Source organism: Triticum aestivum, chromosome 5B (assembly GCF_018294505.1).
Source record: "Triticum aestivum cultivar Chinese Spring chromosome 5B, IWGSC CS RefSeq v2.1, whole genome shotgun sequence".
Classification (NCBI taxonomy): Eukaryota; Viridiplantae; Streptophyta; class Magnoliopsida; order Poales; family Poaceae; genus Triticum; species Triticum aestivum.
Genome location: NC_057807.1, coordinates 524,046,957 through 524,066,464, shown reverse-complemented (window position 1 = coordinate 524,066,464; position 19,508 = coordinate 524,046,957). Strand labels below are relative to the sequence as shown.

The 19,508-nt window shown below is 42.8% G+C and overlaps 1 pseudogene; it reads right to left on the bottom strand.

Moving 5' to 3' along the window:
- Positions 1-11,991: 11,991 nt before the first annotated feature.
- Positions 11,992-18,371, bottom strand: LOC123114953 (probable 1-acylglycerol-3-phosphate O-acyltransferase; annotated as a pseudogene).
- Positions 18,372-19,508: the final 1,137 nt, after the last annotated feature.

Genomic DNA, 19,508 nt, shown 5'->3' with positions numbered 1-19,508 from the left:
GGTGCAGCTGTTGCTGCTGCCAGCTCTGGCGGAGGCGAGATCCGGCGGAGGAGCTGGCGAGGCGGCGGTGCTGGGTAGACGAGGAGGCGGGCGAGGAGAAGGGGTGCGGGGAAGGCGGCAAGGCGGTCGGAGGGGTCGCCGGCGTGGTGGAGCTTTGCAGCGGGAGAAGCATAGGGAAGGGGCGGTGCGAGGGCTCTGCTCCTCTCTCTCCCTGTGAGTGGCGGCGCCAGGAAGAGAACGAAGGGAGAGAGCTGGGGATCGGGAGAGTTTTTTTTTTTTTTTTTTTTTGAGACAATGGGGATCGGGAGAGTGTGGTGAGGGGCTAGGGTTAAAGGCGTGGCTGGGCCTTGGGCCAAATGGCCTGCAGGGAAGCAGGCCGGCCTGGCTGCTGGGCTCTCTCTCACTCTAAAAAAATAAAAAATAAAACAGAGATGAGAAAGAAAAGAAAGAGAGGTTAGGGGCGAAGCTTGAGCAGGAGGGTATTTTTCTCGGACTCGTAAAAAAGAGCTTGATCCAAGAAAAATAGAAAATAGGCACGAATGCAAGATTTAAATTCAAACTCATTTGAATATCATTCAAATGGGTTTGAATTTGGACTAGGTTTGGTGTGGTCAAAAATGTTGAGATTTTTGGTGGGGCTTCAATAGATAAAGAAAGAATTATAGACAAGGTTAGAGAGTCAAAACATGAAGAGGAAAAGGCCAAGGGATTTAACATGCACGTGTGTTGTGGTAAATTCCAAACTAATGGAATATTTATAATAGCTCCATAAATATTAGGAGGATATGTTATAAAGAGAAATCACCATGTGAATTCCCTCGATTTAAATGGACCGAGGATCCACACAATTTATTTAGAAGAGTTATAAAAATTAATGATATGATGGCATGATGAAACAATGCAATGCAAGAGATGACATGATGCAATGCAACAAGCAAATAAAACACACGGCAAAACTCGGAATAGCTAGAAGCCTTCTGGAGCGTCGGTCTCGGGGCATTACAACACTCCACCACTACAAGAGGATCTTGTCCCGAGATCTAGGATGGCACCGGAGAGAAACGGGAGAGGAAGAGAAGAGGTAAACTAAGTTGCTTCTTCGACAAATAAGTGAAACCAAAGAACCTTGAGAGGTTGAAAAGTTGAAAGAAAGAACACAACGGAGTTGAACACAATTGAGAGCACTGCGGTAGAAAAATAGAAACAAGGAACACCATTTGAACCTTGGAGGTATCAAAGCTATGAATGACGAGTACAATGGACAAGAAAGAATTGGAACCACTCTGGTTGAAACAAGATAAGAATGAATAAGAATGATATAATTTTGGCAGCACTCCGACTGTAAATGGAAGGAATTGAACATGAACTTGAGAAGATGGGATGATACTTGATGAAATCAACAACACACTGCCTCCGGAACTATTGAAAGAATGGCACAAGGGGTAAGAAGGATTTCAGACAGCAATCCGGTTGAAAAGAGAGGCAAAACTTGATAAGATGAAAAGAACTTGAAAAAAAAACATGACACTCCGGTTAAATGGATAAGCACAAAAAGGACACGATCCTCACAATTCCGAGATGATAGAGTGAAAGGAGCAACATCACAATGCCTCCGGAAGAAAGAATAGAAGATAGATCAATTGAATAACAGAATGGAGAAGAAAATGCCAACTTCTGCCACAAATGAGCTTGGAAAGCACCCTTTCAATAAGGTTATGACGGAGTCGTTGGAAAACCAACAACAAAACGAATAAGCTTGTAGTGGGCTTATGGAAAACTTCTCAAAATTGAGGCGAAATTCTGCCACTACGGAAACAAATAATATAATTGATAACACCGACAAGATGAAAAATTTCTTCCACCAAGATGATGGAGAGATAACTTGGGTCATTGATAAACACCACAATAGCAACATTCCTTAGGGAAGACTTTAGGTGAAATATGACACAAGATAACTCCAACGAAGAGATTAATGGATTTAAAATACCTCATTATTGACAACATGTGAATCGCGAAACATGAATGGAAATTGTCAAGAATGATATAACACCACCTCAAAAGATAAGGTAGAAAGAATTGCACTTCGGATGCAAGATGAAGAATGCTTGAACTCCTCAAAACAAAACATGTGTTAAGCACCATGTTTATTTTAGAGTATAGCTTGGCGGATCTTAACTTCGAGAGAAATCTTGAAGAACAACTGAAGAATGAAAAGAATCCTTGATGAACCACCATGTAGAGCCTCCATGAAGAACTCCGGTAATAAAAGGATGATAAAAAGAAAGAGAACTTGAAAACACAAGGTGAAGCCTTGCGATGATTTAGATGGAGCTTCGCTACGAGATAAAACGGAAAACTTGGAACTCCAGGAAAAAAAGAGATGAAGCATCTGGAACCGAGAAATGTGACATGATGAACAACTCTGGAAAGAAGAAACTAGATCACTTGGATGAAACAATAATAAGAATTACATTATGCGTATCCTTCCCCAATTTAAATTGATGACAAGCAACGGATTTGGCATACTACTTATTCTCGTAGAAAGGATTGAAGAGAGATATAGCGCCAACTTGAGGAAGGTCTTCAACAACCACCGGTAGGATTGAAACAACAAAAGAATGAATGAATTGATACAATAACGAAGGAAGAGAAATCTTGAACGAACCACCATAAGAATAGAAAATGAACGTTGCAAAGGCACAACTCACCGGGGATAATTAGAAAACGAATGAAGATACTTAAGGGGATTTAGATACAAGAGAACAAAGAGATCATGAGCTGACTAGAGTAAACTTGAACGATGCACCGGTAAGATTTGGGGAACGAGAATTGAAAGTTGGAATGAATAATTATGACATGATGGCCTTCAGAGGAAAGAAATAGAAACAACTCATGAAATGCTCTGGATGGTAAGAAAAGAATTGTCACAATCAAAAACAATTATGAGGATGGCATGAAGCTAGAACCGTGAATCTTGAAGAGAATGGAGCAAGATTTAAGAGAAATCCTTCTTCGGTCTTCAAAATCCGAGGATGACAACGAGAACACCACCATGAATTGTTGAGATACTACGGGAGAATGAAAAGCAAAGAGGTTGAGCCAACAATGAAAAAAATATAATTTTGAGATCGATCTTGGAAAACAGCTGACTGATGAGATTCATTCTTACGTCAAACTTGGATATGAATTTGTGAATGGCTCCTGATAATTAGAAGAGTCAGATAAGATCCTTGGAAAAGACCTGTGGGTTAGGGGCCACTCAAAAGAAAACACCGTTGAACGATTGATTGAAAAGGGGGGGATTGCACCGGTTGAATTAACTGGCCTGAATGAGATAACAACCTCGAAATAATTTGAACGGATTGAGAATGGAAACACAAGTCTTGTGAGATATCTTCAGAACTCTAGAACAAATGAATAGCGAGAAGTGAAAGATTAAGAGGTGCACCAGCCTGAGAAAGCATTTGAAACGAGGAAAGGGATATGATCAACACCAAAAGCTTGAATTGGATCCACCGGAGAAGAAACAACGAACGATGATGAACTTGAAATTGTTGAGCATCTTCATGGGAAATCACTGGATAAGAACATTGAAAAAACGAATGAAGAGACTTCTCACAAATAAAAGGATACATGATTAAGAAATCTGAGTCCTTGAAGAAAAAGGGTGGGAGGGCGGGATAACAAAGGCAACTTGGGCAGATGGAATGGATACCGTTGAGAAAAACTTAGAATTGATCTTGCGGATGTTGAAATGCTCGGATCCACTTGAAGAGAAGCACGCCGGTTGGAAAAGAATTAACATGACGACCTCAATGATCCAGAAGGATTAGTATTCACATAGCAATATGAGAACACCATTTAGGAAAGGTATGGATTCAACATTTGACTTTGAAGCAACTCGAATACCACAAATAAAACAAAACAAAGGATTTGGCTTGCAGAATAAGCCGGAACAAACATATGATAGACCCCATATCGTATCAAGTGTCTGTTGTAAAGATAAAACTAGAGATACTTGAATTCCCACCTATAAAACTCTCGAAACTTTCTGGTTATGCAATCTGGTGTTGGGGATACAGGGGAAGCAATATATATCTCACCCAAAACTAACAATCCCTACATCCAAGTTGTATCCATCCGTCAACACATAACCAAGAAACCTTCGGAAATTGTGTACCCCAACCTTCGAAAAGCATTCGTTATACAAGCTATGGCAATACTCCCGAACTCCCCAGTACTGGGTGGCGTCGAGGTTATCTCACCAACAACTGCATAAAAAAGATTTTCAATGTCGGCAAAACTCAGGTATTCCAGAACTGCAACGATAAAATTATGACGACAACACCTCGGAGCTCAACTACCCGAGACACTGCCACAACCCCTAAATGTCAGAAGGCACGAAGAACAATGTTCTCGTCATAAGAATATCGGAACGATCCCAAGATACCCGCGTGATCCTAAAACAAATTGTGAAATTTGAGGCGAGGAAAGACAAAACATCTACGTCAGGAGGCCTCACCAGAGCGACGAAAGGACTGAGGAGTAAAAAGAATCCTACTCTCCGATATATATAATCCTAAGACTCAAAACATTTTTGTTCTAGACTCAACAACATCAGCGATTCGATTAAGCAGGGGGCTCCTAAGTCGGGGATGGCTCTGATTACCAACTTGTAACGCCCATGATGCGGCTATATCTCTTACGTGTCGGGGCACGACTTAGAGGCATAACCGCATTGTGGTTTTGTCGCAAGAAGGGTCATCTTCACACAATCCCACGTAATGAATAAGACTGGGATAAAGAGTTGGCTTACAATCACCACTTCACACAAGTACTTAAATAAATCATACATCATTCAGAGTACACACATAGTCCGACTACGGATGAAGCCAAAAGAAAAGAAGATAACCCCAAATGCTAGATCCCCGATCGTCCCAACTGGGCTCCACTACTGATCAACATGAAACAAAACATAGCAACGACCAAGATCTTCGTCGAACTCCCGCTTGAGCTCAGTTGCAACACCTACACTGGTATCATCGGCACCTGCAACTGTTGTGATAGTATCTGGTGAGTCACGAGGACTCAGCAATCTCAAAATCCGCGAGATCAAGACTATTTAAGCTTAAGGGTAGGACAAGGTAATGAGGTGGAGTTGCAGCAAGCACTAAGAAAATATGGTGGCTAACATACGCAAATAAGAGCGAGAAGAGAAGCAACGGAACGGTCGAGAAGTTAGAAGTGATCAAGAAGTGATCCTGAAACTACTTGCACAATCATAACACAAAGACCGTGTTCACTTCCCAGACTCCACCGAGAAGAGACCATCACGGCTACACACGCGGTTGATGCATTTTAATTAAGTCAAGTGTCAAGTTCTCTACAACCAGACATTAACAAATTCCCATCTGCCACATAACCGCGGGCACGGCTTTCAAAAGATAATACCCTGCAGGGGTGTCCCAACTTAGCCCATCACAAGCTCTCACGGTCAACAAAGGAAATTCCTTCTCCCAGGAAGACCTGATCAGTCTCGGAATCCCGGTTTACAAGACATTTTGACAATTGTAAAACAAGACCAGCAAGACCACCCGTTGTGCCGACAAATCCTGATAGGAGCTGCACATATCTCGTTCTCAGGGCACACCGGATAAGCAAAGCGTACAGGTACCGACGTAATCCAAGTTGCCAAGGAATGGTCCCGCGCGGTGCTCTAGTTTGGACCAACACTCGGAGGAGCACTGGCACGGGGGGTAAAATAAAGATGACCCTTGAGTCTGCAGAACCCAAGGGAAAAAGGCTTAGGTGGCAAATGTTAAAACCAATGGTGGGCCTTGCTGGAGGAGTTTTATTCAAAGTGAACTGTCAAGGGGGTCCCATAAATCACCCAACCGTGTAAGGAATGCAAAATCAAGGAACATAACACCGGTATGACAGAAACTAGGGTGGCAAGAGTGGAACAAAACACCAGGCATAAGGCCGAGCCTTCCACCCTTTACCAAATATATAGATGCATTAAGAGATATTGTGATATCCCAACATAATCATGTCCATCATGGAGCAATCTTCAACTTCACCTGTAACTAACAACGCTATAAGAGGGGATGAGCAAAGCGGTAACATAGCCAAGCAATGGTTTGCTAGGAAGGGTGAAAAGGTTAGAGGCTGGCATGGCAATTTGGGAGGCGTGGTAAACAAGTTTATAGGTAGCGCAGCATAGCGATAGAACGAAGCAACTAGCAAGTAAAGATAGAAGTGATATAGAGGGTAATGGTCATCTTGCCTGAGATCCCGTAAGGAAGAAGAACGAGTCCATGAAGAAGACAAACGCACGTAGTCGAACGAATCCTCACAACTCCAGAACGAAACCGAAGCTAACGAGAGAAACAACCCGGAAACAACATGGTAAACACAGAAGCATAATCATGGCATGATGCACAATCAAGTATGATGCATGTCCGGTTTAATGAGGCATGGCATGGCAAAGTGCAACAAACAATACTACAAATTAAGTGGAGCTCAATATGCAACGAGTTGCATATTGACAAGACACCACATTCGAGTTATTTAGTTCCCTCTCGTTTAGGAACACAACAATATTACATGTTTTTATAAACATGGCAAGAGGTGAAACATAATTAAACTACCTATCTAGGCAAGTTTAAGTGAGACTGGAAACAACAAACAACAATTCCGGTAAATCCCCACATGACATTTAGTATTTAAAGCAAACAACAATTTTAAACATTTTAATTGTTGTTATCATGATGCGGATGACATAATCAAGGTTTATGCAATTTTTATGAAAATGTTGACATCTAATATGATAGGGAGCATTTGGTCACCATGGCGGAACAAAAGGGGTGCCACGGCAACGATAACAAAAATGGTGCCACGGCAACATTCCGATGATCCGACAACTCATCGAGATGTCGGTGCAAAAGAGCAAGTGTGCGGATGTGCGGAACATGCAAAAGATGGTGGGGTGATCCCGGTTGCCGGGTTCCCACGGGTCGACGACATGGCAAACGAGGAGGAACTTGCAATGACAATTCAATCACGGTGCAAACACGGACATCTCATACAACAAAGCATTCGTTCATGGTCGTGATCGTCTCGTTGGTTATACCTTCGAAGCATGCATTCGGGGTGGAACGCGTTCGGTATGATGTAGAGGAAGTAGTCGTTCACGGGTCGTCGTGGGAAGTAGTTGTACACGGCGACGGTAGTGGAAGTAGTCGTTCTTGTGGCGGTAGTGGAAGTAGTGGTACACGACAGCGGCGGTAGTTGTTCAGGGTCTTGGCGGGTCGTCATGTAGCCGTACATGTTCGTCGTGGTACACGGTTCGTAGACGTTCGAGTCATCGATAGAGGTACTTGTTGCATCATCAGGCGTAGTCGACCTTGGCGTATCCAAAGGGTGCTTGGCGGGTCGTCATGTAGTCGTTACATGAGGGTCTTGACGAATCCGAAGGGTACTTGGCGATCCAAAATTGCTCCTGTTGGGGGAGGTACCGTGAAAACGGCACTATGTGTGGGACACGCAGGGAGGGCGACGCGAGCAGAGGTGGCCATGGAGGGGAGGTCGCGATGTCGGGCAGCGAAGGCAGGAGCAGGAGCTCGGAGGAGGAGGCACGAAGGCGGCGCGATCTCCGGCAAGTGGCAACGCGGCGGCCCGAGGGTTCACCAGCACGGGCGAAATAGCAGTGGGCAACGCTGCTGTCGAGAGATGGAGGTCGGGGCCGGAGCTGAGCAACGCCAGCAAGGGCGGATGGGCGCGAGGAGGCCGGGAGGAGCAGCACTCGGCACCGGTTGGCACGGAGCAGGGGAGGCGGAGCTCCTGCTCGGAGAGGTGCGGCAAGGGGAACCGCATGAAGGCGTGAAGGATGGCGGCGGCAGTGAATCAGGTCGGAGGCGAGCACGAGATGGCATCGGGGAGGGTGCAGCTGTTGCTGCTGCCGGCTCTGACGGAGGCGAGATCCGGCGGAGGAGCTAGCGAGGCGGCAGTGCTGGGTAGACAAGGAGGCGGGCGAGGAGAAGTCGGGGAGGAGAAGGGGTGCGGGGAAGGCGGCAAGGCGGTCGGAGGGGTCGCCGGCGTGGTGGAGCTTTGCAGCGGAAGAAGCATAGGGGAGGGGCGGTGCGAGGGCTCTGCTCCTCTCTCTCCCTTTGAGTGGCGGCGCCAGGAGGAGAACGAAGGGAGAGAGTTGCGGATCGGGAGAGTGTGGTGAGGGGCTAGGGTTAAAGGCGCGGCTGGGCCTTTGGCCAAATGGCCTGCAGGGAAGCAGGCCGGCCTGGCTGTTGGGCTCTCTCTCACTCTAAAAAAATAAAAAATAAAACAGAGATGAGAAAGAAAAGAAAGAGAGGTTAGGGGCGAAGCTTGAGCAGGAGGGTATTTTTCTCGGACTCGTAAAAAAGAGCTTGATCCTAGAAAAATAGAAAAGAGGCACGAATGCAAGATTTAAATTCAAACTCATTTGAATATCATTCAAATGGGTTTGAATTTGGACTAGGCTTGGTGTGGTCAAAAATGTTGAGATTTTTGGTGGGGCTTCGATAGATAAAGAAAGAATTATAGACAAGGTTAGAGAGTCAAAACATGAAGAAGAAAAGGCCAAGGGATTTAACATGCACGTGTGTTGTGGTAAATTCCAAACTAATGGAATATTAATAATAGCTCCATAAATATTAGGAGGATATGTTATAAAGAGAAATCACCATGTGAATTCCCTCGATTTAAATGGACCGAGGATCCACACAATTTATTTATAAGAGTTATAAAAATTAAGGATATGATGGCATGATGAAACGATGCAAGGCAAGAGATGACATGATGCAATGCAACAAGCGAATAAAACACATGGCGAAACTCAGAATAGCTGGAAGTCTTCTGGAGCGTCGGTCTCGGGGCGTTACATGTAGTGACTGGGAGCTGTCAGTATCTTCCATGCTAAGTGGGTTATTCTCACAATGAGTGTTTACTCACTTGTCATTCATGAGAAAGTGGTTGGTAATCGGGATGCCTAGTTCCATGCTCAAAATCAAATCAAAATATAATAATTAAACAAAACTCTCCTAGGACTGTTGTTGGTATGGACGATACCCGTGGATTCGGCTAGCCTGGAGGGTGTGTTGGTGGAGGGGGAGTAAAAACTTCACCATTCTGTTTAGGAACCACCTATAATGTATCTAGCATGGAAGCTAGTGAGATCTCTTGGTTGCTATGTTGACAATGAAAGCATGTCTCTCAAAGTTATATTCATCTCTGTTTTAAAAGCTTCGAGCTCTGGCACCTCTGCAAATCCCTGCTTCCCTCTGCGAAGGGACTATCTATTTAACTTTATTGTTGGGTCATCATCTTCTTATTAAAAGCACCAGCTGGAGAGCACAATTGTCATTTATTTGATTTTTTTAGTTGATGTTGAGTATGAGTGTGACTGGATCTCTTTTGCCATGAATTATGATGTCTAGTCAGTCCTTGATCTTTAGGGGTGATCTGCATTTATATTTTGCGGTCTTAGAAAGGGCTAGCGAGATACCATTATGTCATATTATATCATGATTGTTTTGAAAAAGTGTTGTCATCCGAGATTTATTATTATTACTCGCTAGTTGATTATGCTATTGATGTGAGTAAATGTGAGACCTAAGTGTTATTGTGAATATGGTTAGTTCATAATCTTTGCTGAAAATCTGAACATTGGCTAGACATAGTTGCAACAATAAGATCAAACAGAGTTTGTAAAAGTTTTTCTTTGTCACTTTCAGTTTGTCAACTGAATTCCTTGAGGATAAGCAATGGGTTAAGCTTGGGGGAGTTGATACGTCTCCATCGTATCTACTTCTCCAAACTCTTTTGCGCTTGTTTTGGACTCTAATTTCCTGATCTGAATAGAACTAACCTGGACTGACGTTGTTTTCAACAGAATTGCCTTGGTGTTATTTTTGTGCAGAAATCAAAGTTCTCGGATTGACCTGAAAATTTATGGAGAATTTTTGTGGAACATATAGAAAATTACCTTAGTTTGAGGAGTTCATCTATTCACTAAGTGCTAATGCTTTGGTCTGGTTCTCTATTAAAAGGAGGCCTTAATATCCCTTAGTTTCCATTAGGACCCTGCTGCCATGGGAGGGTAGGACAAAAGATGGCATGCAAGTCCTTTTCCATAAGCACGTATGACTATATACAAAATACATGCCTACATTACGTTGATGAATTGGAGATAGTTATGTGTCACCCTAGGTTATGACTGCTACATGATGAATATCATCCAACACAATTATCATTGCCGATACAATGCCTACGAGCTTTTCACATATTGATCTTTGCTTAGCTACTTTTGTTGCTGCTGTTGTTACAATCACTACAAACTGCTACTGTTACTGTTGCCAACATTACCATCACTATCATACTACTATGCTACTAAATACTTTGCTGCAGATATTAAGTCTTACAGGTGTGGCTGAATTGACAACTCAACTGCTAATTCTCGGAATATTCTTTGGCTCCCCTTGTGTCGAATCAATAAATTTGGGTTGAATACTCTACCCTCGAAAACTGTTGCGATCCCCTATACTTGTGGGTTATCAGACAGCTACATGGATGGGTCTGAGATGCGGTGACACATCGTCCCCGAGCAAAATTGGCATTGGGTATTGATACAACTCAAATGCATCTACTTTTCTGAACACATTGCTATGTTTCTGCCACCTAATTTGCATAATTTGAATAAAAACTAATCCGGACTAACGCTTCAGCGAGATTTCTATGTGTTATTTTCAGTGCGGAAAAGTTACTCCAAAAATTATAGAAATTTTATCCAGAAGAAAGGACCCACAAAGCAAGAAGATGGAACCAGGGGCACCTATGGGGCCCATGCGGGCAGTCTACACGACCACCCCTGGTCGCATGGTTTGCTGGCATGAGGCCCATAGGCACCACCTTTCGATGCCCTTTGGCACATATTAAATTGTGATAGAACTCACATTGGGGTATTTTGCAGGGGCTTGATGTTTACCCCATAAATCTTGGGTGGAAATGCCACAAGACCAAGCTCATACCTTGAAAATCAATAGTCGGGGATTGCGGACCGCACCGGGAGCGCGGGGGGGGGGGGGGGGGATGATAAAGGGGAAAACGATGGTGGCAATGGCGCTTGTCAATGGCGCGTGTGAAGACGATTTTCAAACGCCTTTGGATCGGGTCAAGAATTTGGGGGATGTGGATGGCAAAAACACTACCTGGCCAGAAGTCTGTCACATTGTTCCACCCTAATTTGGAAAGTAGCACAAATTTATAGAAGTGGTTTTGTTGTTGAACACGTGAATTTCATAAAGTTGTCCCAATCTTTGACAAATAGCACTATCTTTTTGAAAATATGATGCGACTAGTCTGTGAGAAGAGTAACATGGGTTGTGGATGTGGAGGAGTGAGGGAGGGGGTCTCATACCATCATTCATTGCCGATTCTTATTTAAGGCTACCACTTTTATATATCGACTATTTTAGCAAAAAAGACATGTGAAAGACACTATTATTTTTAGCTAAAGCTATAAAGATAATGAGACACCTTTGTGTCTTATTAAGGTGGAATACTAATTCAGTGGGAGGTGACACTTCGATTGATAACAAGGCTCCTGCGGTGGCTTCGTCAATCTACCTGCCAACTCAGTCTCTCAAAGATGCTCATATGATAGGGTATGTGTGCATGCATTTATCGGGGTGAGAGTATGTGCAAACTTCCATATCAATGATGTTGCAAAGGTCCTCACAAACCGATGAAAAGCCCTAATCCACCTATCGGTCCATGTAAACCAGAGTTGCTTCCTCTCACGGACATGTATAAAGAACTTGATGACTGCAACGGGTCACAAATCAAACAAACATGCTTGGAAAATGATAGACTCCATCAACTAACTGTTGGAACATCGAGACCAACTAGAGAGCTTACATGTATAACATTATGTTTTCACTACTGGTTACCCAAGCACGTACGATATGAATGAGACATATTCACGCAATTCATACATACATAAACAAATCATGTGACAGTGGTGCTAATATTGATACTATCAATGTATCGGTCTTGCTTCATGTTCATATTATCATATACCACCATGAGACCGCGTGTGATGGCACTCTATGCATATATCAAGCCATAAGGATGAGAGAAGTCGTCCCCTACATCTTCAGGTAAGAAATTTCGGCATGCGTACAAGACCGCCGAGTTGAACCCCGATGGGTTTTCTATGAACTCGAGATGACCTCCCTGCATTGTAGCTAAAGCGTTAGTAAACAATACCAATATAGTAGATCTTAATCTTAGTGTATATATTGACATAGAGGAAAACAAACTGACATGTGGGACTCTGATGATTTCACAAGGAACTGGCATATCCTTGCGTGCTTGTTGCGCCCCTTGGTAATTCATCCAATCATCCTGGCCATATATGAAAGTAGTCGGCACTTTCCAATCAGATGCGCTGTTGCGTGTTATAGGATAGTGAGAAAACATCACAAAATATATTCATGAACTATGAATTACTCCTAGTATTGTGTTGGTAAGTTATTGCATTAACAAGATCACAAGCTCGTGAGTATTAAAAATATGTATGTACATTGATAGTATGATTAATAACTTATACACTAATACTCTCTTAAAGTGTGAATGGAAGACTGTCACAATCATATGCATATTAGGATGATCTCTACCATGAAATATTGTACTCCCTCCATTCCTAAATATAAGACCTTTTAGTGATTCCACTATGGACTACATGCAAGCAAAATGAGTGAATTTACAGTCTAAAATATGTCTATATACATCCGCGTGTTATTCATAGTGGAATCTCTTTAAGGTCTTATATTTAGGAACATAGGGAGTATCACCTAAAGTGACTTCTTGGCAGGGTAATTTTTGTCAAGACGGCTGGGAAATATAATGCAATGGAGTAAAAATAAAGAATAGTTAAATTGCATCATTATGTACTAAATCCTTAGCAAGCATGCATCATGTGAAGAATATTTTGAACCTTTAAAAGCATAATCTAGTAAAAGAATCAATCTTGGATAGTGGGGTCAGTGACATTATGAAACGTATATCAGAATCAATAAGAGAATTACAATCAAAGTTCAACTTTTCATTTTAGACTAGCTATGATAGAATTAGAATATGTTTATGGTAACCACAGGCAGTATATCTAACTTAACATGGATTTTAAGAGAAAAGGGAATTATCAACTACTAGGGAAGAAATGAGAAACATATACTATCCAGAGTACATGCGATTTAAAAGCTGGTAATAAATGAAAAGGAATTTTCCTTAGCTAGTTGAGCTCAAACAACCATTTTCACCATTCTAGATAAAAATATTTTTCCAATGGGGTGCTAACTAGCTGCGGCTATTTAAGTATTTTCATTCTCTATCATGTAGAAAAGTAATGAATTGTAGTGTCCTTCGCTAATACTAAGAACTAACAGCTCTAAGTAAAAAATAAAGAAAGATGTTATCTTAAAATTTAATGATTAATGAGAATAAAAATATGTTATCTTAAAACTCTTAATTGTTGTGAGAATTCAAAGATTATGTTATCTTAAACTTAATGAGAATCATATTTAATGTGCATGTTGTTAAGACATAAGAAGGATAAACAGGAAAGTTCGTGCAAACTAAGAACACACAAAGATGAGCTAACCTTTGCAGAAGAGGTTTTCTTGCAAATGCCCCCAAAGAAAAAGTATAATTTAAGCACAACTCTCCACTGGCTTTGGCAACTAAAGTGTGGTAAATATAATCTTCATACATGTGAAAGCGAGAGTTAGTTTTATCCGCAAGCATCATTTAGAAAATGTAGTTGTTTATTTAATGTAGTAAAGAATGTTTACCTGTCAGCAAGATAGATTCATGTTTTCCTAGTAATTCACCAGTTGAATATGATCCTAACCTACTTGTGGTATATCTTCGAACAAAATATGGGCCCCAAGGACCCAATCCTCTGCTTAACAAAAACAAATGGGACATTAGGACAAATACACTCTTGCCCTTGGTTAGTTTACACCCGTTGGTTTTGCCTAATTTTCGGTTCTCCTCATTTTTACCCCTAAGAATCTTGTATCACACAAATGCTCTTCTATCACTCTTCCATTCGGTTAAAGGCCTTTGATTGTTGTCCTGGATAACCAAAATACTTTTGCAGTGGCTAGATGGGCTATATGCCCCTTACATGTGGGACCCATCTAGAAAAAGCAAAAAAAAGGTCATATATCTTCAGGTCAATTCACTTCATGTGGGACCAAAAAAGAAACGAAAAAAGCATCACCATGCACATACCTCTGTGTGTGTGTGTGTGTGTTTGTCTCTAGCCAACAATAGAAGTAGAGGACGCAGTCATAGCGAGGATACACGGGATGGAGACACAGGGCACTAGATGACTTGCTGGGTAGTGCGTTCAACTCTCAGGGACCAACTGAGGCGGTATGGGGAACTAGGGTCACTGGAAACAATGACACCAATGAGCAGTAGTGGCGGCTATGGGTGAAGCACGACATGACTAGGATAGAAGGAACGTGGGAGCATGGAAGAAGAGGGAAAAGGATTGTGCGCCCAATAGGAGTACACCGCAGAGGTAGGGGTCAACTGTGGAGGCACCGAAGCGATGTTTCCATTGACGGCGGCAGCGGCAGAGCATGATCTTGTAGCAAGGTGGTCTAGGACGAGGAGATCCAAGTGGACAATATTTGAATCTCTGACATGACCTAGGGGGTGGGGGTGTTGGACGAATGGGGCTCAACAAAGGAGATCAGGGAGTAGTGGAGCGTCGTCGAAGGCAAGGAATACAATGGACATCCCATCGATTACTGACCAATCCCCCCTTAGTTCCTTCTACAGGGGTCCATTACGGGATATGGAGAACCTCCTGGACAAGGTTTCTTGTAACGAGATGACAGTTTACCGTGGGGACGATGAAGGTCGCCGACCTCGACATGAACTGGGCACCAGTTGTGTACAAAGCTCGAGAAGGTGTGCTCAGAGAAAGTGGAGGGTGTGGCAAGGCAAGTCGAATGGCGCAAGATGGAGGAGACGATGTGGTCAACAGAGGCGGCACTTCTTGGCACAATGGCCAACTTCGATCGGGTCAAGGACGGTTTCATCATCTCTAGGGCTCGAATATCTATGCAAAGGGAAGGAATGGAATCGTGGAGTCTTGGGAATCATGTTGGTAGAGGATAAATATGATGTGAATTCAAAAATGGCGGTGAAAGGATCTGGTGCCCGATGGCGCTATGGGCGCAAGCTGGTGCTTCAGCTTGAGGTTGAAGAAGGTCGGGCCTAGTTGGCTAGGCTAGGCTAGAACAGGTGAGAGAAGAGGTTGCACCTCAAGTGAGCTACTCTGCTGCGTTGTAGTTGGACTAGTTCTAGGCTTTTATTTCTTAGAGGGTCCCATGTGTAAGGGAGATGGGCCATTTGCCAGCTACCTGGGGTATTCTCGTCAAATAACAACCAATGACCTTTAACCGCACAGAATCTTGACGGAAGGGCATTCGAGCGACCTAAAATGGAATTTTATGGGCAAAACCGAGGATAGCCAATGATTAGAGGCGAAGTCCACAAGTGAGAACTAACTACGGGCAAGAATGTATCTGTCCCTTACAAGAACCGTTATCTTCACGATAAAAGTCACATAAGAAGTGATATTGCTTCTACATTAGATCCGCTCTATCTACTTAAATCTGAACATTGTCATCATCTGCTTAGCCAGATGGAGAAATCAAGCCCATCAAACATTTTCACCATGGGCAGAAGAGGAGGGTTACTCCCTTTTTCTAACGGTACCTACATTATTCAAATTTAAGATCGAAACTAGTCTTACCTCAAAATTTTCGAAGGAGTAAAATTGGACTCCCAAAGATGGTTTACTAGCATGCCTTTCCATGTTCCTCTAAGCTTGGCTAATCGCTCGGCGCTATCATCTGCTTCTGGTGAAAAGCCAGCAGGGCCAACCAAAATCAAGTGTTGCACGTGTTCAGGGTGCTGAAATGAGACATAGGTTTTAGTACAATGATAGGCATCGGTGGGGTAGCTTCACTTGCTGAATGTACTATTATAAATATACCTATAAGGCATACTTTGCAGCAACATATCCTCCCAAAGAATGTCCAAGCAATATAAAATTGTTGAGGTTCTTTGCTTTGCGCCATTCTTCAAAAGAGTCTATGAACCAAGCATCCGTTTCTATTTACATAGTTGACCGAAAGAAGGAGGGGAACAAATTACTCATTGTTTATAAAATGAATGTAGCAAGATCTAAACACAAAGCAAAGCAAATCTGTGTGTGGTTCTCACAGAAGTTGCTTACAAAATCACCTAGAACTCAAATAAAGGGGAGCATTTTGAGATGTTTTGCCATAAAATTACATTCCATAGTATGCTAAACAATAGAAATAACATCTATAGCTGAGGGTCACAACTAGCATAATGAAACATCTAACAACTTCTCAAAAATTCGCACAACAAATAAAGTATTTGTATCTAACCTTCGGTACTTTTACAAATGAAGTCAGGTCTGCTTGATCCACCCCAACTGCAAAAGGAAAGCAAAATTCAACATATGCAGTGTGGGGTAACAGAAAGAACAATATAAAGCGTTGTTATCATGCATAACACATTACTCGTGTAATAGTCGGCAAACACTTCATGTGTCATCAGGCTAATTTTGAAAATATTTATTTTAGATTAGATGGATTTTTCCAATGAATGTCATATAGGGCATATTCTCTATTCTAGGTTCATAGATCACATGAAGGAGGAAAACAATAAAACTAGGGGAAAGGGTAAAGAGTCAACTGCTTCTTCCTCCTAATTAACGTCATGATATCATTCAAATTCTGATATAAACGTATCCTTATTTACATAATAAATAACTAAAGCAAGCAACATCAACACCAATAGTTGTCAGCAATCAAAATAATATTTGTGGCATGGCAACAAGTCAGGAGTCATAACCTAGTATGGGTAGGTAAAATACAATGTGTGCAAGTATTGTGATGCACAAAATTATTCAGATTAATTTCCCTCTTCCACATGTACCAAGGAAAATTGTCACAATTAGTCGAGTCCTTTTTGATTTTCTTAGAGCTACTTACCCGAGTTGATCAATGGCAATGACCCGGAAACGGCTTGTGAGGGCATCGTAGTTTCGAAAGAAGAGCCCGTGTGAAGCACCATAACCATGAACCATGACAAGGGTGGGAGCATTCTCCTTGCTGCTACCAAATGTCACTGTGTTGATGAACCTTGGCTCTTCACTTGATCTAAACCATCTTGCTTTTGACCCGGGTGGAGCAAAGCCAATGTTAACTTTCTCTTGGACATATCCATTTCTGTAAAAGAAAATAAGTTACATAATTAACGGAAAGGTCTTAAACAAAGCAAGTAATATATATACTACATGAATGCTATTTTTTAGCTGACGGATTTCAATTCGCTTCTATTCTTTTTTTCTGTCCGTCCGATCTCCCTTGTGATTCTTGCTGAAATTTTCAGTGGTCTGAATTTATTTTGCCTTCAGTCCAATTTCTAAATTTTTAAATTGGTCTCCCTTTTTTCACACGAGTTATATGCAAGTTGACTGAATTTGTAATTTGAATAAGTCAATTTTGTGATTGAAGGAGGAAGAAAGCTGAAGGAAGAAGAAAGAAAGATGACCGTTAGATCTTAATCTAACAGTTTTGCTAAGTCTCAGTCGATCGAGACTGGATTAAGTCTCAGTCGATGCTATATTCCTTTGATTTTGCATGGAGATTCGTACACTTTTTTCTTTTTAGTTTTTTTCTTTTTCTTATATACTATGTCACTTGACTGAGATCGGGCCACGCCCTTAATCTAATGGCCCAGAAAACCGACTTAACCAAAAATAATTTTCGGGGCAACTTATGTGTAGCCAGTCTTTTCCTATTGGGTGGGGGGGGGGGGGGGGTTATGTTTATGTTTGGGACTTCTTTACCTAACTATCTTTTGCATTTGTGCAAATTTTTGTGTACTGTTCCTTCTTGTCATCCTATAATTTCTATCGTCAGTTATACTATTGGGCGAGCTCTCATGCATTGTTATATGAAGGAGTAGATGGACAAACGTACAAAGTTACTATCTTACATTTGTGAACAGAGGGAGTAACATGAGATCCTGATTGCGTGGACTAATTAAGATGGACTATTAAGTGGAGGGGGTTCTGGTAGTACAAACTTGACTAGGGAGAGGAGGCGCTTCTCGGCGGCGACGATGCCGTCGGCGGAGGTGGGGATCCAGCGCAGCGCGGACGGCCACCTGCAAGAACCCGCCGCCACGGCCGTGGGCGCATCCTCCGCGTTCGCCATCCCGATCCTGCCTACCAGCAAAGCTTGTCTCGTTTGCAGACGGAATGGAAGGCTGCTACGTCGACTTGGTGGTGGTGTAGGTGGCTGGCTGGTCCCGGTCGAGCTTTTATAGGGGGCGGACGCAGCGCACGTTGCCTGTGCTGTGCTTGCGTCGTTGATTGCGTGCGTGAGGGCTTGGCCTGCCTTCGTTTGCCTCAGTAATGCTACATCTACAGGAAATTACGGGGGAGAGTGGTTTACAGGGTGACGAGGCATTCTTTCATTGGTCAATTTGGGAGGCACCGGTCCACCCCTGAAAATCAGGGGGCAGAGGTATGATTAGAAGAGAAGGAAGGTCCGTAACTTCCTGTTGATTGCCTGTAGGTGTAGGATTATTGCGTTTGCCTGGACTGCGGTGCAAATAATGAGCGTGGAAGAGTAGCAGCGCGCGCGGCCGTTGACCGTCGACCTTTCCTGTTGAATCAAGGCTGGCTGGGTATCACGTGGGACTCAAGTAATGAGCGAGGAAGAGTAGCAGGGCCACCTTTGACCTACCGTTGACCGTCGACCTCTCCTATTGAATCAAGGCTGGGTATCACGTGGGACTCTTTTTACGCCGGCCGGTACAGACAATGATGCTCATACATACGCATATACATTCGTCATTATGAATACACGCATGCACATCATGTTCCTATGCGCATCTCCGAAAGACTGAGCCGACACATCATCTTGATATTGATGAAATCGCCACAAACTCCTTCGTAGTCGACGGAAACGTCTACTCCCACTGAACCCACATCGCCGAAATGCCTGAAATATATCCATGAAAATGCGAGCAGCAGAGCCAAGTCTATGACTTGAACCCTGATGGGTTGTGGATATCATTGTCCTCTAATCATCCACTCACATGTTGATTCATATAGGACCGAGTTGTCAGCGAATGTTTGGCCTTTGCAAACTGCCATACAGGACGACCATACCAGGACCATGGTACGTCCTTTAATAGTTTAACGACGCAACAAAGTACACCAACGTGTACGCAGATTGTTCATGATCAGCCCTCAAATGTTTGCGCCCACAGTCTTGCCCCTTTTTCGGACTCTCAATTACTTATAATCTTCGTGCAACGTTAAAAACGGCATATTCATTTGGATC